Consider the following 23,315-nt stretch of genomic DNA (forward strand, 5'->3'; position numbering starts at 1 on the left):
TAATAAAACAGTTATCAGAAAGATCAAGGCAACTCACTAAGGGGATTATTTATACTTCAGCAAGATGAAAAACAAGCAAAGAGAAAGTGTGTGGAATACCTTAAGAATGATGAGTAGATGAGTGCTAAAATTAATTTTTTAAAAAATTAGTGCACATAATTAAATTATCAACTTCAAAAAGATTCTGAAGAGCTATTACAAGATGATAAGCACATGTGCCTAGTTAAAGGTGGCGAGCATTTTTTTCTGGTGAAGAAGATATTAGCATTACCAGGTATTAATTTTATTATAAAAATATACAATTTTTTTATAAGTTTAAGTCCAACAATTTAAACAAATAACTTGAAATCTATGACTTTCAAATGAGTAGAGGAAAAGATACGGCATAGAGAATAGAAGGCAGGTAATCGGGGGGGAAGAGGGAGATGAAAAGATGGGAACATAAAACACCTAAAAATTATAAAAATAGTGCACCCTCATCAACAATCTCAATAAATATATATGTATATATGTGTGTGTGTATATATATATATACACACACCTCATATATATAAAACATATATATAACATATATATAAAACATATATATATAACACCTCATAAAAAGGTTAAAATAAAGTTATAGAAAAAGATATACCAGGCAATGTCAATCAAACGAAATATGGTATATAAATATCAGACAAAATAGAAATTACATATAAATTTTAGTAGGAATAATGAGAAGCACTGTTTTAAAAATCTGAAGTATAAAGGATACTAAAAAATTTAGATTCACAGGAGTAATTGGCAACTATTAAGTAAATGACAAATATCAAATAGACTATTTGGGCAAAAACTGGTAAACAGTATAAAAAATTGAACAATATTATCACAAGTCAGCTATACTTATCTCACCCACACTCATGCACGTGTGCACTCACACACGCACGTGTGCACTCACACACACACAGTCACACACATGTGTGCACACCCACAAATCACCTAATATCTCCAAGCCAGAAAACATACATTATTTCATATACCTAAGGAATTTTTTACGAATATTGACTATGTACTAGTTCACAAATTCTCAATAAATTTAAAAGAATTAATATCATATAGAATATGATATTTGATCAAAATTCAAGCAAAGTAAAATAAAGACTAGAAACATTTAAATTAAAACAAAAATGCCTAGAATTTTATTATTGCATTCTGAAGTAACTTACAAAATCGATCACAATGAAAATTGCAAAATATTCAAACTAAATGACAACGAAAAGGCATATCAAAATATAAATGAGGCAACAAATGATACTTAGGTGTAAATTTAGGAGTGTAACACATTTATTTTTAAAAATGGGGAATGTAAGTTAAACAGTCTACTAAGAAAGATAATGAAATAGAGTATAGGAAAAAAAGCAATAAAGTACAGGAATCAATGATGTAGAAAGAGTGGGAAAATTACATGCTCAACAAAATTAAAAAAACAATCTAGTACCTTTTTGGTAAACAGACTTTTCCCACAAAAGACATAAGCTGAGAGTATTACAGATAAATCTTACAAGAAAAAAAAAATGCTTTTACTAAGTTAAAAATCTCAGACCAGAAAAAACGGGCCAATATCCATACTTTTATATAAATTGAGTCCCTCACACCAAACCAGTGAAATAAGAAAAAGAAAAACACGAACTAAATTCATTCATGCATATAGATACAAGATATCCCATCAAAAGGAGACATGACAGCAAAATTCAATACTTTTTTTTTTTTTGGTATTTTAACATCTAATAAAGGACATTATTGGTACTACTAGCAAAATTTCAATAAGCTCTACAGAATATCATAGGATATCATATCTACATACAAATGTATTTATTTATGTTGATGGTTGAATTGTATATAGGTAGGAGAATGAAACAGACGCTGATCAATTCAGGATGTTCACCCCCAACTCAAGTGGTTCAGGGGAAGAAAAAGGAAAAGTTCTTTGTGCTACATTTACAACTAGTTTGTAAGTTTGTGATAAGTTCAAAATAAAAATATTTAAGATATTTTTAAAATTGACATTGTGAGAAAACATGTTAAGTAAAATGTTAATCTCGTTTGTGTTATTTAAACCAGTTTACACGTTACCTTTTCTTCCTTCATTATGTATTACAATCTGTGTATGCTTAACTTTAACTCAGTATTATAACAGATACTAAGATTACAGAATCTATAACCACGCAGATCAAATTCCAACTCTGCATTTACTGTGTGATCTGGGCACACTGCCCAAGCTATGTGTTCTTTGGAGTTCTCATAAAAAGTCAGGATATGGTGGGCTAATTACATAAAACATTAAGCTATTGACTGGTACATGTTCATTGATATATTCACTAGAGTTATTTAGAGTCAACTTTGTTACAGAAAATTTAGATTTAGAGCTATCATTCTAAGTATATTTACAATATACTACTAATAACACAGCAGTGAGAATTAAAATAATATAATGATTCTAATAATATATTCTAAATGTGACATTTTCACCATAAGTAAAATTTTGATTGAATCTGCATTAAATATTTGACTATGTCTCATGGATTTGGTAATTCTATTTTCTCTTTCAGGGTTGTAGAGGTGATCTACAATTGGTATAAAAACAGCAACACTTTGCTAGGGAAGTATTTGAAGACTGCTTGATACTGCAAGTTAAGGGCTGTGTGCTTTAGCTAATAACTCACTTGGGACAGAACTTCATAGAGGTTATACGAGTGAGCTTAGCCTCTAAAGGCAATACTACTGGTTGTCTGGCAACAGGCTATTTTCTGGGAAAGCTGTTTTAAAGAAATGCAGTCTCAATGTTTTGGGGTGAAGATATTTGGTTCATTATCAAAGAAATATAGACGGTTTTTCTGCCCGGAACCCTTATGTTGAGAATTAGATGACCTCCACAAAACAGGTTCAGCAATTCCCGTGATGTTAGTCCACTGAACATATTTCCAAGGCAGCAGGTCATGGCTGTGCCTTCTTGGTAAACTCCCCACAAAGTGTGGAAAAGCAAGAAGATGAACAACTTTGCCCACTCTGTCCACCAAATAAGTAAGTGAATCACACTGAGTCAGTTTAGCACCACCCGTGGGCTTTTCTCTAAAGAATACCTACATAATACCATTTCAGTAGAAATAGATTTGACTGCTTATTTTTAGATCAAGCTTATATTGACTTCGTTATTTGGATCCCAGGGTAGAAGTGTAGAGTCAGGTGAGAGGGCAGTAAGCATCATTTCCTTGGGAAGGTGTGCCTCTGTTGGAACATGGATTAAGCTCAAAGAGAGGTGGTGAGTGAGGGGTAGGAGGAGGTCAGTGCTGGGACTTCATCCTTCCCTAAGACTCAGGCTGATTATACACAAAACTAATGTGTACACTCAATACCATCAGTGCGCTTTCGAAATTGCTAAACTTGAAAGTTAGCAGGAGATAAACTAAAAAAATTGCATGGGGTTTAAAACTTGAAAGATGGAGAGGATTTTGGATTCAGTGGCTGTAAATAAGAAGGATATTCTCCTGACTATAGACTATTGCTTTTTCCATTTCTCCCTGCACTTATTTATACTGAGCCCTTTGTTGAACAGATCAGTCCTAAACTTTGACCATAAGCTCTTTAAGGTTAATAATATTTTTAATACTGTGCATTTGGAGCACCCTGCACAGAATGAATAATGTATTATAGATACTCAATTACTCATTTAATAAAAGTTTTTATTTTACTTATTAATTCTGTTAAGTTAGATAATTGATTATCAGCCAATTTTTAAAATTTTCTTTAATGGCTTCTGGGGTTATACCTTGGCATTGTAACTGCCCTAGAAGTGTTGCCATTGAACTTATCAGAAACCGGCTCTAAACCATATCTGTCCTTGAGGCTTTCTTTCAAAGCAGAGATACTAGAGTCAGAGGGGCTCGATTCAACACCAGCAGTATTCATCCAACCTTTGTCAACGGAAGTGATCTTGGCCAAAGGACCACAGGTCTTCTGGTTTTGTTTCCAAAACAATGGCTACTGTAAAGCTAAATGCATTTGACTACCTGAGAGATTCTGTTGCATATTCTATTTTTCTGTCCATCTTCCTTTGCTTTGATTCTATATTCATTAAGCGGTTTTTCAATAATTATATAGTTTTCCATATTTTATAGAAATATATAGTTTTCCATATTATATAGTTTTATATATAACAAAATTATATAGTTTTCCATATTTTTTTCCTAGAAGAAAAGAATGTACTGACCATACACACTTTGGTTTCTTTTATCATTCTATTAATTATTTCTCCTCATAAATTAACAAGTTAATATTCATATGGTCTATAGCAGTTTGGGATTTAATATAGTTTTCCCTTGGGCTATGGCAGGAGTGGAAAAATAAGTCAGTTTTGGAGGTTTCAAGGCTGAGAAACACATCTAGACTTCAGAAATGAACTGTGGTCACCAAGTGAAGTCTTCTAGACACCTTTCCAAGGTGAGCACACACTGTAAGCCTACGTGTTTTCCATATATATATGAAACATGTTATGGTAATTCTCTAAATTACTTTAATGATATTGCACTTTGTACCATTTAGCTACTTGGTCCTGGACATATATTTGGCTACTGGCTCGTTAAAAGTAGTGTGTCTGACATCTGCTGGCCACTAAATCTGCCTTGTTAACAATGGACATCCAGGTGGTCATTTCTAAGGTCGTCATAGAAGACCCCTGCATAGTTCACCCAGTCATCTCATCTACTCTCATCAGTCCTAGGGAAGCCTGCACTATCACGCCAGTGCATAAGGAGAACCTTGACAGGGTCTGTGATTATTTATGGTCTGACCAGTGCTCCAGTCTGGCCGATGACACACAATGAGAAGTACGCTGCATGTCCGACTCACTGGTTTTATTCATTTTATCGACCATTGAGAGGTTGTGCTCAGTAAAAAAGTGTGCAAGCTTCCTCAGATTATCAGGATGCCTTTATAGAACTATAATCCCTTGAGTCTTGTTTGCATTAACAGTCAAACTTACTTTTACCTCTTGCTTCGCAGAGTTTATTATTTATTCCTCATAGCAACTAGGTGAAGCAGGTAAGGTAGATAATATTATTTTTATCTTATTTACAAGGAAAGAAATTTTAAAATGTTGATTATACCAAGTCCAACAAAATAAAAAAAAATAAAGCTTGAATTTGAAGTCAGATTCAATAATCTATGAAAATGTGAAATAATAGGGTAAAGTTTAGAATAGTGGTTCTTCCATTTTAGTGTATTTAAGAACACTTTTAATCTTACCTGGGTGTTTTAGTTAGCTTTTTTGGCTTCTGAGACTGAATGGCCCTACCAGTACAATTGTAAAGGAGGAAAAAGTTTATTTGGGGGCTCATGATTGTATAGGTCTTAGTTCACAGAAGGCCAGCTCCATTCCTCAGGGCTCAAGGAGAGGTTGAACATCATGGTGGAAGAATGTGGCAGAGAGAAGCAGCTCACATCATCAGGAAGCCCAGAAAAAGACTCCACCAGCCAGATACAAATATATATACTCTAAGGCGACGCCCCCAATGAATTACTCCCTCCAACTACACCCTACCTGCCTCCAGTTACTACTTAATTAATACTGTCAGGGATTAATTCACTGATTGGGTTAAGACAACCCAATTATTCCTCCTCTGAACTTTCTTTCACTGTCTCACACATGATCTTTTGAGGGACACCTCACATCCAAATCATACCACTAGGCATTATACTAATCCAATCTATTAGTTTCTTTCTTCAAAATCAAGCATGGGTGAAGCCACCACAAGAAAAGCAGAACAAAAAGGAAAACCTGAGTCCAAAAATGTGAAACCTGTGACAGTGTGCTTGGGTTGAAGGATAGAGACATCACAATTGTATGCTTGGTTGGATAATAACTTTAAAACTGCCCAAATGTAGCACAAAATAGTTTTTAAGAAAAATAAAAACAAGGAGATACAGAGTATAGATATAAAAGTGCCAAAATAACAGAATTATAGTGAAAAGAAAAAAGCAAAAAAGGAATTGAAGACATACTAAAGATAATTGGTATTCACATGTTTTTCTCCATAAAAAATATGCCAATTTGACACAAATATGTCTATAAAAATAAAAAATATTTTAATAAAAAATATGCCAATTTGAGACATGGCAATTTCTCAACAGTTAACACAAGTAGTTATTAGATTGGAATTTTTGGCATTTTGATAAATGACATTTCAGTGTAGTTTAAATTTACAGTATCTCATTGTGAATGAAGTTTAATATATCTACACATGTTTAAGAGTCATTTAATATATATGTCACTTAACATAAATTGTCTATTCATATCTTTGGCTCATTTTCCAGTAAATTTTTGCTCTTTATTTCTATTTTTCCCATTTTTCATTTGTCTTTGCTTATAAGCAGACATTTCTGATTCCTGTTTGAAAATATACATCTAACTTTTATAATTTAAAATGTTTAATTTTGTAAGGGACTTTATTATTTCAAGGTTATAACTCTTGGGGAATATTTTTTTAAAACAAGTTCCTGAGCATCTACCTTGAATGTTTAGTTCTCTGAATCTGGTATGGGACCAGAAGTCTGCTTTAGCCAGTTCTGTCTAGTCTAACATACCTTTGTGTTAGCTATTCAGCAGGTGATTAATGATGACAGTAACCCAAATGTCATTTGCAACTAAACCACTCTCCTGAGATATAGCTTTGACTCTCAAAGGCAGCAAAAACCATTAATTCCCCAAGACAAAATTGTAATCATTTTAAGTCTTTAAAATAGTCACAAAAGCATAATGTTAAGAGTTATGGTACTTAAAAATGGAAGCATGTAGCCAGGTGCAGTGACACACACCAGTAATCCCAACAGCTCAGGAGGCTGAGGCAGGGGGATTTTGAATTCAAAATTAATCTCAGCAATTTAGCAAAGCCCTAAGCAACTTAGCAAGACCCTGTCTCTAAATAAAATATAACAAAGGGCCCAGATTGTGGCTCAGAGGTGAAGTGCCCCTGGGTTTAATCCCTGGTGGAAGGAAGATAGGAAAGAAGGAAGGAGAGAAAATACATGAATAGTGTTTTTTCCCATGAGCCCATTGCACAAACCTCTTTCACCTCCATCGTAACCCACTGCTCCTTTCAGAAGCTAACTACCAAGGACAGAGGGGTTGATGGTGCAACTCAACTGAGATCAGGCTATGCTGAGGGAGACAGAAGCTGGCAGTTCTTGAAGAAAGGAATTTCTTTTTTATTGCCTGTTCACTGTACTCAAAATGATTTCTCCTAAATTTACTCTATCAGAGAATCACTGATTCACTTAGCTTCTCTCTCTCTCTCTCTCTCTCTTTCTCTCTCTTTTCTCTCTCTCTTTCTCTCTCTCCACTGCCCCCACACATTAGCTCTTTAGACATCATTCAACTCAGTTGTTCTCTACTCAGAGGGAACAGTTCAGTTAGTTGCCTGAGGAATTTCAAAAAACTCTTGAGCCTCAAGCCAAGCCAAACCAATCAGAAACTCTGGAGGTGGCCCGATAGGTTCTAAAGTGCCCCCAGGTGATTCTAACAAGTTGAAGGATGCTTGGAGAATTTTGATAAGCCTGGAGAAAGGTTTTGGAGAATGGCATGTTCCTGAAGATACCATTTCTGGAAATAATTTATTTTTCTAAAAAGCAGAACAACCTGGGAAATTTTTACATTTTGCTTTATTATTCCAGAATAACTCGAAAGTTGTTTTCTCTCTCTTCATTTATATTAATCTAGAGGAAGGGATAAAAGTTACATAGTGATTCCTTTTCATTCATATTTCTTTTTACATCACATTCCCCTCTATCAACAAAATATATATACCATTTTGTTTTCTTTCCATATGCTCTATTTTCCCAATATGATGTTTCAGATATTTGGCAGGCAGAAATTGAGTAGGAATCTTTTTCCAATCAGTCAAATGCATTTTTTTTAATATTTAAAGATGTTTGTCATGTTGAAGCAATTTCCCTCTCATTTCCTGTGTGTTTAAATGTGAATGAATGGGCTAATATGTAACTTGTATACTATCTCTGCATACCCGTTGCTGATATTTATAGCTAAACTTCTGGAAAATGAATACTGTTCCCAAACATAACAATCCCCTTTCTGTTTACTGCAGCACTTTCTGAATCAGATGCACATGTCCTAAAAATAGAATTTCCTTCATTCTAGTCACTTTTCCCATTTTCTTGTTTTTCTACTTTGCCTTTAAGTTTTTTTCTTTTCTCTGTTCTCCCATAAAGCAATTTTACTCATAGACCTACTTGGGAGTTCCAAATAAAGAACCTTTTAAAATACAATTTGCCTACACAGATGGAAAAATATAAGATACATTTTGTATTAATGACAACTTTGGTTGTTGCAGAAAAAGAAATAGATATCCCTTATATGTTTTGGTGAAGAGTATATCAAATCCTTTGGCCTTTAATTCCATATTTTTATTTTGTATCACAATATTAATAGATTCCCAATTAGTGTTCATGGGATGCATATTCATATTGAAGGTTCTAAGCATAATGAAGTGTATCTGAAAAACCAAACTCTGTTGATAACAAAAGGCATATTTTTAAAAAGTTGCAGATACAAAATACCTTGATGTTTTATACCATAAACTGTATTTTTTAAAATACAGACAACTAAACTAGAAAATGTTAAAATAGAACCTACAAAATCTACTTCCTCTTAAACCTTCATTTTATATACATAGAATGTGTTTATAAGCACATCCTCATTGCTCAAGTTGAATTAGTACTTGTGAAACAACAAAATGTTTCTTTTATCATTAAGAATAATTTGAAAATTTGGAGGGATTTTGGCTTTTTTGGTTATTAGTAATGGAATGTAATTTTCTATCTAAAGAGCAATCAAAGATATAAAAATTCAGATGACTCAGAATTTTAAGACTGTCATTGGTATGGCAACAATTTTGGGCTATTTCCCCAGGCCCATGTACACTGATGTATGATATTCAGTGTACTTAAACATAAAGACTTACTGCTACCTCATACTTTTGCACTATCACAGTAATGTGGTAAAAAATACAAATTAATTATTATGAATCGTTTTATTTTTGTTTGTTTGGTTTTTAAAGCTCATTCAACTGTCCTTTTAACTTCTGGTTTTATATAGTATGTTCCATGTCACTTTTCAAATGAGAAATGTCAGTGTAAGAAGAGTGTGGTTTTTAGATAGCACTTAGGGTTAATTAGACTTTTCTGTCTGGTAACATTCTGAAAATTAAAGAGCAAGTTTATCAATAAACCAGTATTATAATTTCTATTTCTGTTGCTCTCTCAAATTAGGTATGGGAGTCTGACTTTTATCTTCTGTAAGAGTGATTGCCAGGTATAAAATTTTTAACTATGGTAATATTTTCTGACACAATTTTCTTTTTAATGAGAAAAGTGTGGCATATTTAAATGTTTTATGACACTTTTAAAAATAAATATTATCTGGCTACAGAAATAAAAGTTTTCATAATATAATTAAATTACCATATTACAAATGTGTTTTTCACCTTTGGTTTAATGTCTGAGACACCAAATCAATTGCATTAAATTGAATGGAATTTAAAAGAAATGTTACCACCTTTTCTGCTTATATCTTTACAAATATTTAACAAAAACCACACAGTAAAAATTTGAGGGGAAAAAAGACATAGGGGTTTTATTAGAGAGTAAACTTAGTGAAAGTCAATAGCGGCTTTGGAAAAGTGAATGTTATTTTACTATACAAGTGAAATGGTGTTATAAATAACACTCTTTTCTGACTAGGTTATTCCTGATGTATTTTTCTGTTTAATTTAGTCATATATATGTGTATATATGTCTATATGTACTTAAAAACACAGGTCCAGGTACTCATATGGTATTGTATGGAACATGGTTTTTGTTCATTTGTTCACTATTTTTGTACCAAGTATTGAACCCAGAGGTGCTCAACCACTGAGCCACATCTCCAGCCCTTTTTATACTTTATTTGGAGACAGGATCTCACTGAGTTGCTTAGGGCCTCACTAAGTTGCTGAGGTTGACCTTGAACTTGTGATCCTCTTGCCTCAGCCTCCCTAGTTGCTGGGATTATAGGCATGTACCACCACCACCTTAAGAAAAGGGAAATTCTAGGGTCAGGCATTCGATTAATTGAACAGAATTGTTGTTTTGAGACTTCTCAATGTTAAGGACATTTGTCTCCACAAAAGAATATAATATGCACATATTTTCAAAATAATTGACTGTCAAATTCTTTTTTCATAAAATATCTAATGACATCTAGAGAGAGGTCTTGAGAAATAACTGGATTCTACAAAACCCTATTGAGCAAATGCTGATCCCATCAATTGGAACTTGATTAAGGGCAAATAACCAGGGGAACATTCTTTCAGTCCTCCTCTGACCTCCTCACTAGAATGATTACTCTCTTTGGATATATCTGTGTGATGGAGAAGTAGTTTTGGAGTTTGACTTATATTCAGGTTTTTAAAGTGTGTATTTCTTGCCTTAAGAAATATCTGAAACAGAAACAAGAATAGATTCACTTACTACAAATTTTAAAATTTTACCATAAAAGTTCTAAAACAGGATATGGGAATGAATGCAAAGTTTTGAAGCTGACTTATCTACGTATTGCTGTTTTCCATTAATGAACCAAGCTTCTGCTGGAAAGATCAGAGATGGAGTTTGCTACTGAATGTCACACATAGCTTCACATCTGTATGAATGGGAAAGTTATAGTCAAGTTTTCTTTGGGAATATGCATCACAGCAGAATACCATCAATGGTAATGTACGAAATTAGGCCAGCAGATATTGATATTTCAATTAGCAAAATACCAATAGGAAATACAAAGATATGAAAGTGGACTCCCAAGCTGTAGAGCACCCCAAACATCACACAGTCTAATCACTCATCCATGACTGATTGTCTCAATCCATCTTGGTGTCCAGATCTATGATGACTTCCCTGTAGTAACAATGTCCAAACAGAAGCTGAGGTTGGTCAAGATAGAGGTTCATCAACACACTGTGTAGGATGCTGCTTAAGTGACCTTCACAATCTCCTTTCCTTAAACATTTTAACTCTGACATGAAAGATTAAAATTAATCCAAAATAGGAAAGGTAAGACAGTTTTGCATATTGTACTTAAAAATTGTTATGGTAATGTATGTGAGCAGTTGCTGGTGGTATTGCATTGATTTTTATTAAAAAGAGAAACTATAAGAGTATTTTTCTGTTCACACTTTCTACGCACAAAACAGAGGGAAAATGTTTCAGAGAGGAAATGGAGTAGAACTCATGCTTTAAAAATGTCCTAAAAAATCAATAGGAGTTCTGTTTTCCCTTTTATTGTTTCCTAATGTCTGATCAATATCTGGCCTGCTGAGGGCATCTACTGTTGAGAGATCCCTGCCTGAAGTTGGTGTCACTTTTAGCTTAATCTGTTACAGGGTCTATGTTACTTCTTTCCTCCGCTTTTATTTCTCAGAATCGTCAATAATCTTAGAGGGTATTTGAGATGTCCATTCATACTAGAAAAGTGGGAACAAAAGAAGCTTCTATAATTTTGAGGAAACCAGACCAGAAAGAATTTGTACCAAATACAACAGGATGTTAAAATGATTTCGGCATCGAGACACTAAGTGGACAGATATCATATTTCAAAGTGAAGAGCAAGGTTAAGATGAAGGAATTGCAAAGGAGGAGTTCTAGAAGATGCAAAGTGATTCTTAATCCTTCACCCATATTAAAGTTTTATGAAAACGCTGAAGGATTTGAATATTGAAAAAAAATGTTAGTGAACTATGACTTTTTCCCTTCTCCTCAAGTGGGGAGAGAGGAAGATGTTTACCCTTCAATTTCCAGTCAGTAAACAAGGACTTTAAATATTTCTCAGAGATGGATTTTGTTTGGAGGGTATGGTAGACTGGTAATTGATCCTCACCTGAGAAATATAAAGGGGCAAAACTATAATTGACTTGTTGCCCTGGTGGCAAAACAAAACACAGTTGTGTTGATACTTTGTTACACAAACTAGCTAAAATTAAGATGAAGCTGGCTTTGAAGAGTTGGGATTAGGTCCTTCTCCCAAATCCTTCTGAGAAGACTAGTGAGAAAGAAGCTCAATGACATTGGGTGCCCAGGACTGAAGAAGACAAAAGAAACCAGTCAAAATAAAGATGGACTACCTCCTAGAAACTACTGTTAGGAACACGCTCTCCAAAGGTGGGCTATGGGTAGGAGCTTCAAGGGAACCATGCAGTCTGTCCCATCCCCAGTGTTGTGACAGAAAATGACAGCCCCATACCAAAGAGATCTTTCACTTGCTTTGACCATGGTGGGGTGAAGCAGAGTGTGGTAACTGGGGAGAGATACAAAGAGGCACAGACAGAAGCTGAAAAAGATGAAAAGTCTTTTGACTTGGAGTGCAGATTAAAATTATGATAATTACCTTGACCTGGAAACACTTATTAATTAGACAAGTTTTATCACCTGAAAGTGACTATGAAAATAATATTTATTCATGGTTAAAAAGCACCCATTTGTGCTTGTTCAAAGAAATGGCTCCATTTCTTTTTCCTTGTGAAGCCCAGGACAGCCCAGTAAGATCAATACAAGGTGATGGAAAGACATTTAAAAGTGTCTCATACACAAAAAGTGTCCTGTACCTCTCTGGAAAGAGCAACAGAAAGAGTAAATCTGCAGCAATACTTACTAGGTAGAAAATCGATAACCACAAACCAGTTGTCCCCAGTTATACCTCCCCAGTTGCCAGAAATTTAGGAATAATTTAGAAAAGCAAGGAGGAGGGGATCACCAAAATGACTAGAAAAATCTTGAGTTGATGCTTGATAAATTCTACAGTTAATGGAGCATAAATTAATCTCATCATCATATTAGATAGAAATTAATTCAAATAATAAAAAAGTTACATTTTTTGATTCCCAGTTTAAAACCTGAGAAATTTCTACCCATCACACTAAATGTAAGTAAACTGAGTTCACCAGGTTCTACATATTCAACTTCTCACTTGAATTCTTTATTTTTGTTATCATTGTTTTAGAATTATGGTTCTATTTGAATTCAAAGCCCCATACCAAGCCTTGCTAATGAATATTGATTTCTTTGTATTCTTGCTGGCTCCTCCTTAAAAAGAGCCTGTTTACAAATTAAATCTGTATTACTGCAGGAGAATTTTTTTTTTTTTTTTGCAATCAATCCCACTTTATTCTGGGGAAGGCTGGGTTTTATACATTTTTCTTCAGGCTTTGATGACAGGCTTGTGATTAATAAAATCAAAGAAGTTTCCAAAGCAAAAAAATTGTTTTTACCAAAAGATTATGAGAAAACAGTAACCTTACAGATTATCATTACTTAATCACAATTGTTTTAAGAATATCTAACTATGTCAATGAGCTAATACAATGTTTATTTCCTTAATATCTAAACTCTATATGACCTAAGACTATTCTTTTTTTTTCCATTTTTTTTATTAAAAATCATAAATTTACATAGGGCAATATTGTTTGATTCATTCTGTTATTTTTTCCCTTCCCCCTACCCCTCCCACCTCTCTTTTCCCTCTATACAGTCCTTCCTTCCTCCATTCTTACTACCCTCCTTATCCCTAACCCTAAACCTAACCCTAACCCTAACGCTAAGCCCTCCTACCCCCCATTATATGTCCTCATCCGCTTATCAGCGAGATCATTCGTCCTTTAGTTTTTTGAGATTGGCTTATCTCACTCAGCATGACATCCTCCAATTTCATCCATTTGTCTACTGCAGGAGATTCTGAGGTGGTTTCTGACTCTATCACAATCTATGCTGCATGTATCAGATTACTAGTTTTCAAGAGATGCAATTTTAAAGGTTCAGTATTCTTAAACATCCAGTTTCTAGATGAGGTTCTCATATTTAAAGTTTCAATGACTTTTCTTACCAGTATTGTACCTGATATTCTTTCCCACTTTGGATTGCTGTTCCCCTACTCTCTAATTTTATGTTCATCATTCCTCAAAATTCCTTTTTAATTCCTTCCTCTAGTTTGTTCTTTCTTCCCAACATATTGTCCCAGAATTTTGTAACAAATTTTCGTCAAGAAAACATATTTTGATACAGCTGAGGAAGAAATCAGGAAAATCATTCATTCACAATAACTCAAAAAATTAAATATTTGGAAATTAATCTAACCAAGGAGGTGAAAGAATTCTACAATGAAAATTATAGAACACTAAAGAAAGAAATTGAAGAAGATTTTAGAAGATGGAAAGACATCCCACGTTCTTGGATGGGCAGAATCAATACTGTCAAAATGGACACACTACCAAGAGTGATATAGAGATTCAATGCAATCCCCACCAAAATGCCAATGACATTCTTCATAGAATTAGAAAAAGCAATTCTTAAATTCATTTGGAAGAATAAGAGATCCAGAATAGCCAAAGCAAGTTTAAGCAAGAAAAATGAAGCAGGGGGCATCACAATACCTAATCTGAAAATGTACCACAGAGCAATAGTCACAAAACCAGTATGGCATTGGCATCAAAAGAGACATGAAAACCAATGGAACACAATGGAAGACACAGATATAAACCCACATACCTATTGCCATCTGATATTTGACAAAAGTGTCAAAAATATATCTTGTAGAAAAAACAGCCTTTTTAACAAATAGTGTTGGGAAAACTGGATAACTATATGCCAAAAAATGAAATCAGACACCTTGCTCTCATCCCGCACAAAACTCAAATTGAAATGGATCAAATATTTAGGAATTAGATCAGAAACTATACAACTCCAAGAAGAAAACATAGGGCCAACACTCCATCATTTGGTACTGGAGTCAACTTCCTCAACAAAACCCCAAAGCACAAGAAATAGAACCAAGAATCTATAAGTGGGATGCCATGAAATTAAAGAGCTTCTGAAAGAAAATGATTAATGAAGAGAGAGCCTACAGAATGGGAGAAAATCTCCACCAGTTACTCCTCTGATAGAGGATTAATATACAGAATATACAAAGAACTAAAAAAAACTTAACACCAAAAAAAAAAAAAAAAAAAAAAAAAAAAAAAAAAAAAAAAAACCAAATAACCCAACCAATAAGTGGGAAAAAGAACTAAACAGAAACTTATCAAAAGAAGAAACATAAATGGCCAACAAATATATGAAAAAAAATATTCAGTATCTCTAGCAATCAGGGAAATGCAAATCAAAACTATACTGTAATTTCATCCACTTCAGTCAGAATGGCAATGATCAAGAATACAAACAATAGTGGGGCACAGTGGCACAAGTCTACAATCCCAGAAGCTCAAGAGACTGAGACAGAAAGATTTCAATTTTAAAGCCAGCCTCAGCAACTTAGCAAGGGCCTAAGCAACTTAGTGAGACTCTGTCTCTAGTTAAAAATATAAAAAGAGCTGAGGATGTGGCTCAGTTGTTAAGTACCCTGGGTTCAATCTCTGGTACGAGAGAGAGAGAGAGAGAGAGAGAGAGAGAGAGAGAGAGAAAGAGAATATAAACATTAAATGCTGGCAAGGGCGTAGGGGAAAAGATACACTTGTACATTGTTGATGGTGCTACATACTAGTACAACCACTCTGGAAAGCAGTATAGAGAATCCTCAAGAACCTAGGGATGGAACCACCATATGACAAAGCTATCCCACTCCTCAGTATTCTCCCAAAAGATCTAAAATTGGCATGTTACAGTGATACAGTCACATCATAATAGCTAAATTATAGAATCAACACAGATGCCCATCAGTAGATGAGTGGATTAAGAAATTGTAGTATATATGTATGTGTGTGTGTGTGTATGTATACACATACCATACAATGGAGTTCTACTCCATCATAAAAAAAGAGTGAAATTATGGCATTTGCTGGCAAATGGATGGAAATGGAGAATACCATGCTAAGTGAAATTAGCCAAACTCAAAAACTGAAAGGTCAAATGTTTTCTCTCATACACAGAAGCTACAGTAAAATAAAAAAAAAAAAAGGGAGGGAAGGATAGGACAACATTGAGAACCAACCAAATATAAAGTAATAGAGAAGTGAAATAATGTCTAGTAGAAGAAGGAAAATGGGAGAGGGGAGGGAGGACAGGAAGGAAAAGGGGAAGAAAATGGGGTATCATGAACTTAAATTGATTTCCATGCATGTATGAGTTTGTTGGGATGAACCCAACTACAATGATAACTATAAAGCTCTAATAAAGATAAATAAAGAACTGTACATTGACCTGCAGTCATATGAACTAGCACAGGAAGTTCATTGGCAGGGCTCAGCCAGTGGTAACAGTTTGCAAAATTATGGTAGGATATCACAACAATGATGCTGACATTTGTTAAAACTCATTAATTTTACTCAGATTTTCAGAGTTCTGTTTTTAGTCATGCATGCATGTACTCGCATGTGTGTGTGTGTTATGTAAGTTCTATACAAATTTTCCACCTGTGTGGGTTCATGTATGGACACAGTCAAGACACTGAGTTGTCCGCACCACAAGCATCCCTCATGTTGCCCTATTTGTAGTCATATTTACCTTCTTCCTCCCAGCCCACTATCCCTAGCCCCTGACTAACATTATCTAGCCTTCCCTTCCAAAATCTTGACATTTCAAGAACGTTGTATAAACCAGGCACACACACCTATAATCCCAGCAGCTCATGAAGCTGAAGCAGGAGGCTCACCAGTTCAAAGCTAACCTCAGCAAAAGTGAGGTGCTAAGCAACTCAGTAAGACCCTGTCTCTAAATAAAGTACAAAATAGGGCTGAGGATGTGGCTCAGGGGTGAAGGGCCCCTGAGTTCAATCCTTGGTACCCCTCCTCCCCAAAAAAGTACTATAAATGAAATTCTATTTCATTTGACTTTTCTACTTAGCATAATTCTATGCAGGTTTATTCAAACTGTTCCATAAATTAGTAATAGTTAATATCTGTTGGTTGAATAAAAATATATGAATATGAATATGAATAATACTATGTATTTTCATATATGAATAATATGAATTCATATTCATATATGAATATGAATAATACTATGTATTTTTCCAAAAATGTTTGAATTGAATACCTTTTGATATCATTCTTGCAGAATATTCCATACTGTTCAAATTCATATGCAGAGAAAATACTTTTAGAAATACAGTTTCTTTATCACTATGGCACTTTAAACACATCAGGATAAAAACAAATGCATGCACTGGAAGAATTTCTTTGTAGCTCCTACACAAATTCTTTGCTGAAATGCGTCTGGTTGATGTGTCCCTGAGTTAGCAAAGCAGAAGGCAGGGAAGATTTCAGATAAGGAATTCCAAAGTCCATCATTATAAAGTAGGATTCTCAAACCAGGCAGTATCACTGCCTCTCCTATTTCTATGTCTTGATTAATCTAAATTTTTCCTTGTTATCCCCTAATTTTTCCTCTTTGATTATAGATAACCAACCAGAGGCCTTCCAACATTCTCCTCTATCAACCAAACACATCCATGCTTTCCCAGAATACCACACTTTATCCTTTTGCAATCAGGACTGAGATTCTACCTTCTGGCAATAATGCCATATTTGTTATTCCACAAACTTATCACTTTCCCCCATGCTTAAATCTCCCTGAGAACTTACTGGGTTCCTTCCCATCACAGTTATCAAATACTCAACAATATTTACTAAATGAGGGTAGACTCAGTTATCCATATCTAAGGGAAAGTGATACTCAGATAAAACCTTCATAAAGTGATACCATTGCACATCTTAGGAACCAAGAGGTAATTCCATTTGTCTCCTTGGGGTTTTCAGTTCTAACCCTCTTAAGTAGCAACTAACATCAAACTTTTGGGGGAATGGAGTGTACCTGTCTATCTTTGATATTTTGTATGTATGTTTTAGCCAGAATCTGAGCACAATTATGAATACAAGCATACAGCAAGTAATAGATATAATCCCTTCTGGTCACAGGAGAGGAAAGGGTGCTCCTGAGAGATACCCATATTTCAGGAACTAAGCTAGGTATGTTATTTTGGGCTCCCACAGAAGCAGGCTGCAAACCCAGGATTTCAGTGAATGTAGTTTAATTTGAGGAAAAAACTGATAGGAGAGTAAGATAGGGAAGAGAAATTAGGCCAATCAAGGGTGCAATATCCAGCAAGTTCCTATGTATTCAGCTTTGGCTCAGTCCTGCTGGATACCTGTGATGATCAGTGGAACCTGACCTGGAATCTCACCTGATTGTGGGGAAGCTGGAGTGCTCATTTTTCACCTCCCATCTTCATAGGCTGAGGAGTGCCCCCAAAGACAGGTCCATTTCAGCATTTCTGACCTGATCACACCTGGGCAGAGGAAGAGCCTTTAGGTGAATGTCACAGGTGTCTGCAGAAGGAAGCTGTGTGTGCCAACTGGAAAGTGAGGGCCAAGACACATGGGTGAGGCAGTGACGGCATCTGCTTCATCAGGTAAACTAGCATAGGAATAAAGGGGCTAGTTCTCTAGTGACAGTCCACATGTTCAAAAATTATCAGAAGATGCTCTACATATGTTGTGATTTGGATCCTAACAGAATATTTAAGTCAATATTTTAAGTACTAAAGTAAGGATATTTAAGTACATGTAGAGCTTTATTCCTTATCCAGAGTGCTCAGGGCCAGTGTATCAGATATCAGATTATTCTTAAGGTTTTGGAACATTTCCATTTACACAATGAGATGTCTTGCAGATGGGACACAAACATAAAATTTGTTTATGTTCTCTAGATACCTTACACACATAGACTGAAGGTAACAAAATAAATTTTTATGGAATGTCCCATGTGTGGCATCATGTTGTCACTCAAAAAGTTTCAGATTTTGGAGGACTTTATATTTTAGAGTTCTGGATTAGGGAAGATCCATCTGAAAAGGTTTGATAAGAGAAGACTACTTGCTACAAACTATGTCCTTGAAGGAAGACAGGAGAAAGTGTAGAATGAGCAGGAGAAGCCTGGGTAGAGCTGCTATCTGATTCCTGAAAGACACACAGATCTTTGTGGACTTAAAATACATAATAAGGAATTCAATGTAACTGGGATTTACATATGTCTGAATTGGGTCCAAGCATCATTTCCCACCCCCACTTCTCACCCTGTACCCCCATTGCCAGATGTATTTTATAATGTACTCAACCTCTTCTTACTCACATCGGGGAAAGTCTTTCCTCGTGATTCTGTGCTCACTGAAACAAGGTCTAGCATACACACCTCCCAGACCCAGGATAACCTTACCCAGCTCCCACCTACCTACCCACAGCAGGAGCCAGCTCTTTCCATTATGAAAATTTTTTAGAAGGATTATTTCCATATTCTACCCTAGGTCTTGATCAGAGCCATTTGAAGACTCATTTTTTTAAAATCCCAAAACCACACAACTAATTTTGAATCTCAAGAAAAACTCTCAGATATCTTATATCTGCTTCCTTCCAGAAGACCCCTAAACATATTCTAAACCACTTACTCCTCAGAACACCCACCTGGAGGAAAGAGGAGCCTTCACTGAATCACAGAGGATGAAATCGGGGTGGGATAAGCTTCTTATAGCCCCTTTTTTTCCTAGAATATTTTTTAAAATGTTATTTCCATCCTAATTACTTACCTCTCAAAATATGCCTCTAGTCAGTCGCCTGTAATCCCAGCTGCTCAGGAGGCTGAGGCAAGAGGATCATGAGTTCAAAGCCAGCCTCAGCAAAAGTGAGGTGATATGCAACTCAGTGAGATCCTATCTCTAAATAAAATACAAAATAGGGGTAGGGATGTGACTCAGTGGTTGAGTGCCCCTGAGTTCAATCCCTGGTACCTCTCTGTTCCAAAATATGTCTCTAACAGAAAAGAATGGATGTGTTTCTATCACTGGAAGGTTTCAGATTGATATCCTACAACACTTGTCTGGAATGTTCTAGAAGTGCTTAATACACTAATCTTCCCTTCCAATTTGGATATTGCTATCTTTCATTGAGAAATTTCCAATTAAAAAAAAAAAACATTTTAAAATTAAGATTTTTGTTAAAAATTTTATTTTTTTTTTTCCTGGAGAATTCTCTCTGCATTAGGCCCAAATAACATAACATTACCACAATGTTTTCCTAAAACTAACATATCTGCGTGGATGAGTAGTACCTCATTACCGGAGCTTATTATCTGAGTCATGGCCCCAGCATCAACCTAGAAAGTACTTGTGTAATTTTGCTGGGAGCTGGCAGATGGGCTGATAGGCAAATGCCCAGCTGCTTATCATAATGCTGATAAAGGAAACCTGGACTGCGCAGTCACAGCTCCTTACAGCAGGGACTGCAGAGCACTGAATGTGGCATCTGCCACTCCTAACTGCCACATGCTACAAACTGAAAAGTAGAACAGAATGTTACACAAAACGTTAACAAAATGCCTGGGTGAAATATATCAAATAGATTACATTAATTATAGCACATATCCTAGGGACAGAGAAAGGAGAGATTCCATTAAAAAAAATCAGCTGTTTTGAAAACAACAGGCTACGGCAATTGGACTGAATTGAACCCATTTTCCATTTTTGCTTCAGTTCTAAGTGTGTGTGCGTATACTCAGCTTTTGTGTTGCTAGGGTCAAGCCTATCACTGGATCTTGAGCGGTTAGAGTCACTCAGCATTTAGCCATGTTGTTTAAAGTTTGTTATAAAAGCTGTGTTTGTGCCATAATGATACCAAGACTCCATTCATGGTCTTGATACCTATAATCATGGTCTCCAAAACACATGCATTTTGGTAACATCTAAATGTTGCTTTGCCCAGAAATTTTGAAAACTTTGCTACTGATTTCATGAGTCTACAATGATGCTCTTCTTATACCTATCTCATTCAGAATTTATTCAACAGCTATTCCTCATACCACTAAAATAGTTCAATATTACAGCAGTGAACATGAACTGCCTGCTCAATTTCACCAATTAACACTGTATATTTAAAGTTAGAAAAAATTTAACAAAATACTGATATGTGAATATTTTTATAAATACCAGTGTTCCAAAAAATTGTGCCATAGATTCATCTGCAATTCAATTCTTAGGTGGAAAGATATTGCCTAGCTTCAGAGACAACTAAAAAAACTCCCTTCATGGAGAAGTATGATTGAAATTTGTTTTGAAATATTGAAAAGGCTTTAATTGGGCTGATGGGCATTTAAATGAATTTCAAGGAATACAATTAAAGTATTGACTATCCAGCAGAATGACAAAGTTCAAAAAGCAAAACCGTGCAGAAAAGTTTAACACCTAAAGTGATATAGCTTTAAAACAAGAACAGAAAGCCTTCTTGATGGAAGGCAGACCTGCTTTGGAAATTCCCATGTGCTGGGGTTTTCTACTCTGTACAGATTCATCTTTAGTTTATGGACTTAGTAAACAAGATTTAAAATGAAGGGCTCAATAGATACCTGACACAATGTATGGGTCAGGTTTTCTTTGCCAGTCACTTCTCTTTTCTTAGTCAGAGAGCTTCTACTTTGTCTGAGCCTCTGCTTGTCCCTGGAGTCCAACTATGTATGTCCTCCAGGGCTGTCACCCGCATCATACTTCCTTGCTGTCCTAGTTGCATAGACAGAATCTTCTTGGGAACAACTAAAATCCTTTCCTGAAATTTAAAAAAGTATAACAAAGAAAACAGATTTTCCCCCGTGGTGAGAAATCTGTAATATTGCCAGGCATGCTTTCATGTGTAGAGGAGGCTGAAGAAATGAACACAGAACTCAGAGAGTAGAGAAGAGATAAAAACAAAAATAGTTCAGCTGTTGTTCACCTTCCTTTTAAAAAAAATTCTCCCTTTGAGCCAAGCTAGTTGAAGTTATGATTCTATTATTGCAATCCAAACTTTTGAGCAATGCTGGGCCCAGTGAAGCAACACCTGTAACCCAAGCAGGTGGGGGAGGCTGAGACAGGAGGATGGGGAGTACAAAGCCAGACTCAGCAAAAGCAAGGTAGGTGCTGATTAACTCAGTGGGACCCTGTCTCTGAATAAAATACAAGATAGGGCTGGGGATGTGGCTCAGTGGTCGAGTGCCTCTGAGTTCAATCCCCAGTACCCCCCCAAAATAATAATAATTCTGAGAAATATTCTTTGAACATAATGATTGATTAATCAATTTGACTGATTGAAGCATGCCACAGCTTGGTCAGAGAAAATAAATACACATATCAAATTAAGTGCTGTAGACAACTTTCACATACCTCAAAATTTTTGTGACTCACAGAGCTGTTCCATCCACTAAAATAATGATGTGTTATATTTATGTCACAATATCTATATTCCCATTTATATCCACTTTTATTTCAAAGTATATCTCAAACCAAATTTGTACAAGGATTTCCATATTTTGGTTTCTGTTCTGGATAAAAAGAACAATAGAAAGTATAGAACCAAAACTAAACCAAACTCCGTTAAATAATCATTTATAAGTCTGTCTTTTCTTGCCAATTAGCTTAAGTATATCTAAAATATTCATAATTACTAACATTTCAATTCAGGTGGCCTAGTGCAATACTCAGGATTGCCTGAAAATAACCCTGAGACTTTCTCAATTGAGAGATCAACTGATACTTTGGGCTATCAGAAGTAGCTTAACTTCCTAGGAGACTGGCTTTCCCCTCCCTGAAGGAGACACTACACTTTCATCAAGAGCTCCCAGCCCTTCCATAACTGGGTAGCTGACTTTCCCAGAGAACATCTACAGAAACCCAGAACCCAAACCCTGCCTGCCTGGTGCCCAAGTTCCCTCACACTGATCAAGGTTATTTTCACATGTGTCCTTAAAGGTTATTCTCACATGTGTCCCTGAAACATGCAGTCATGGCAGGTCCAGCAAAGCTCCTTTGGCTCAGCAGTCATTCTTAATGATAGCAACAGATGAATTGTTTCCTGTTCTTTTCTTTTGCTGATTCATGCTTTGTATGTTTCAGAAAACTCTTCCTTCACAGATATGTGAGATTCTATAGAATTCATCTCAAGTTTTGATGCACTGAAAATGGTACCTAAGAAAAGACTACCATGCTCTGTGTGTTGGATGTTGAAGTGGCAGAGCCCCTGACAGTCTCAGTATGGATACTTCTGAATCACTTGTCCTTTTTGACTTGCATGCATAAAAGGAGGATTAGCTTAGCTTTTTTTCTGCTCATTATGCTTAAACCTTAGCTGAGAAACCTCCAGGATCATTTAATAGTTAAACTATGTAAATATGGTATGAACATCTTTGCCATCTCTTAGAAAAATTGAGTACCTGCTCTGATTAATTCAGTGCTG

The sequence above is a fragment of the Sciurus vulgaris genome (genome assembly GCF_902686455.1).
Source record: "Sciurus vulgaris genome assembly, chromosome: 8".
In the NCBI taxonomy this organism is placed as follows: domain Eukaryota; kingdom Metazoa; phylum Chordata; class Mammalia; order Rodentia; family Sciuridae; genus Sciurus; species Sciurus vulgaris.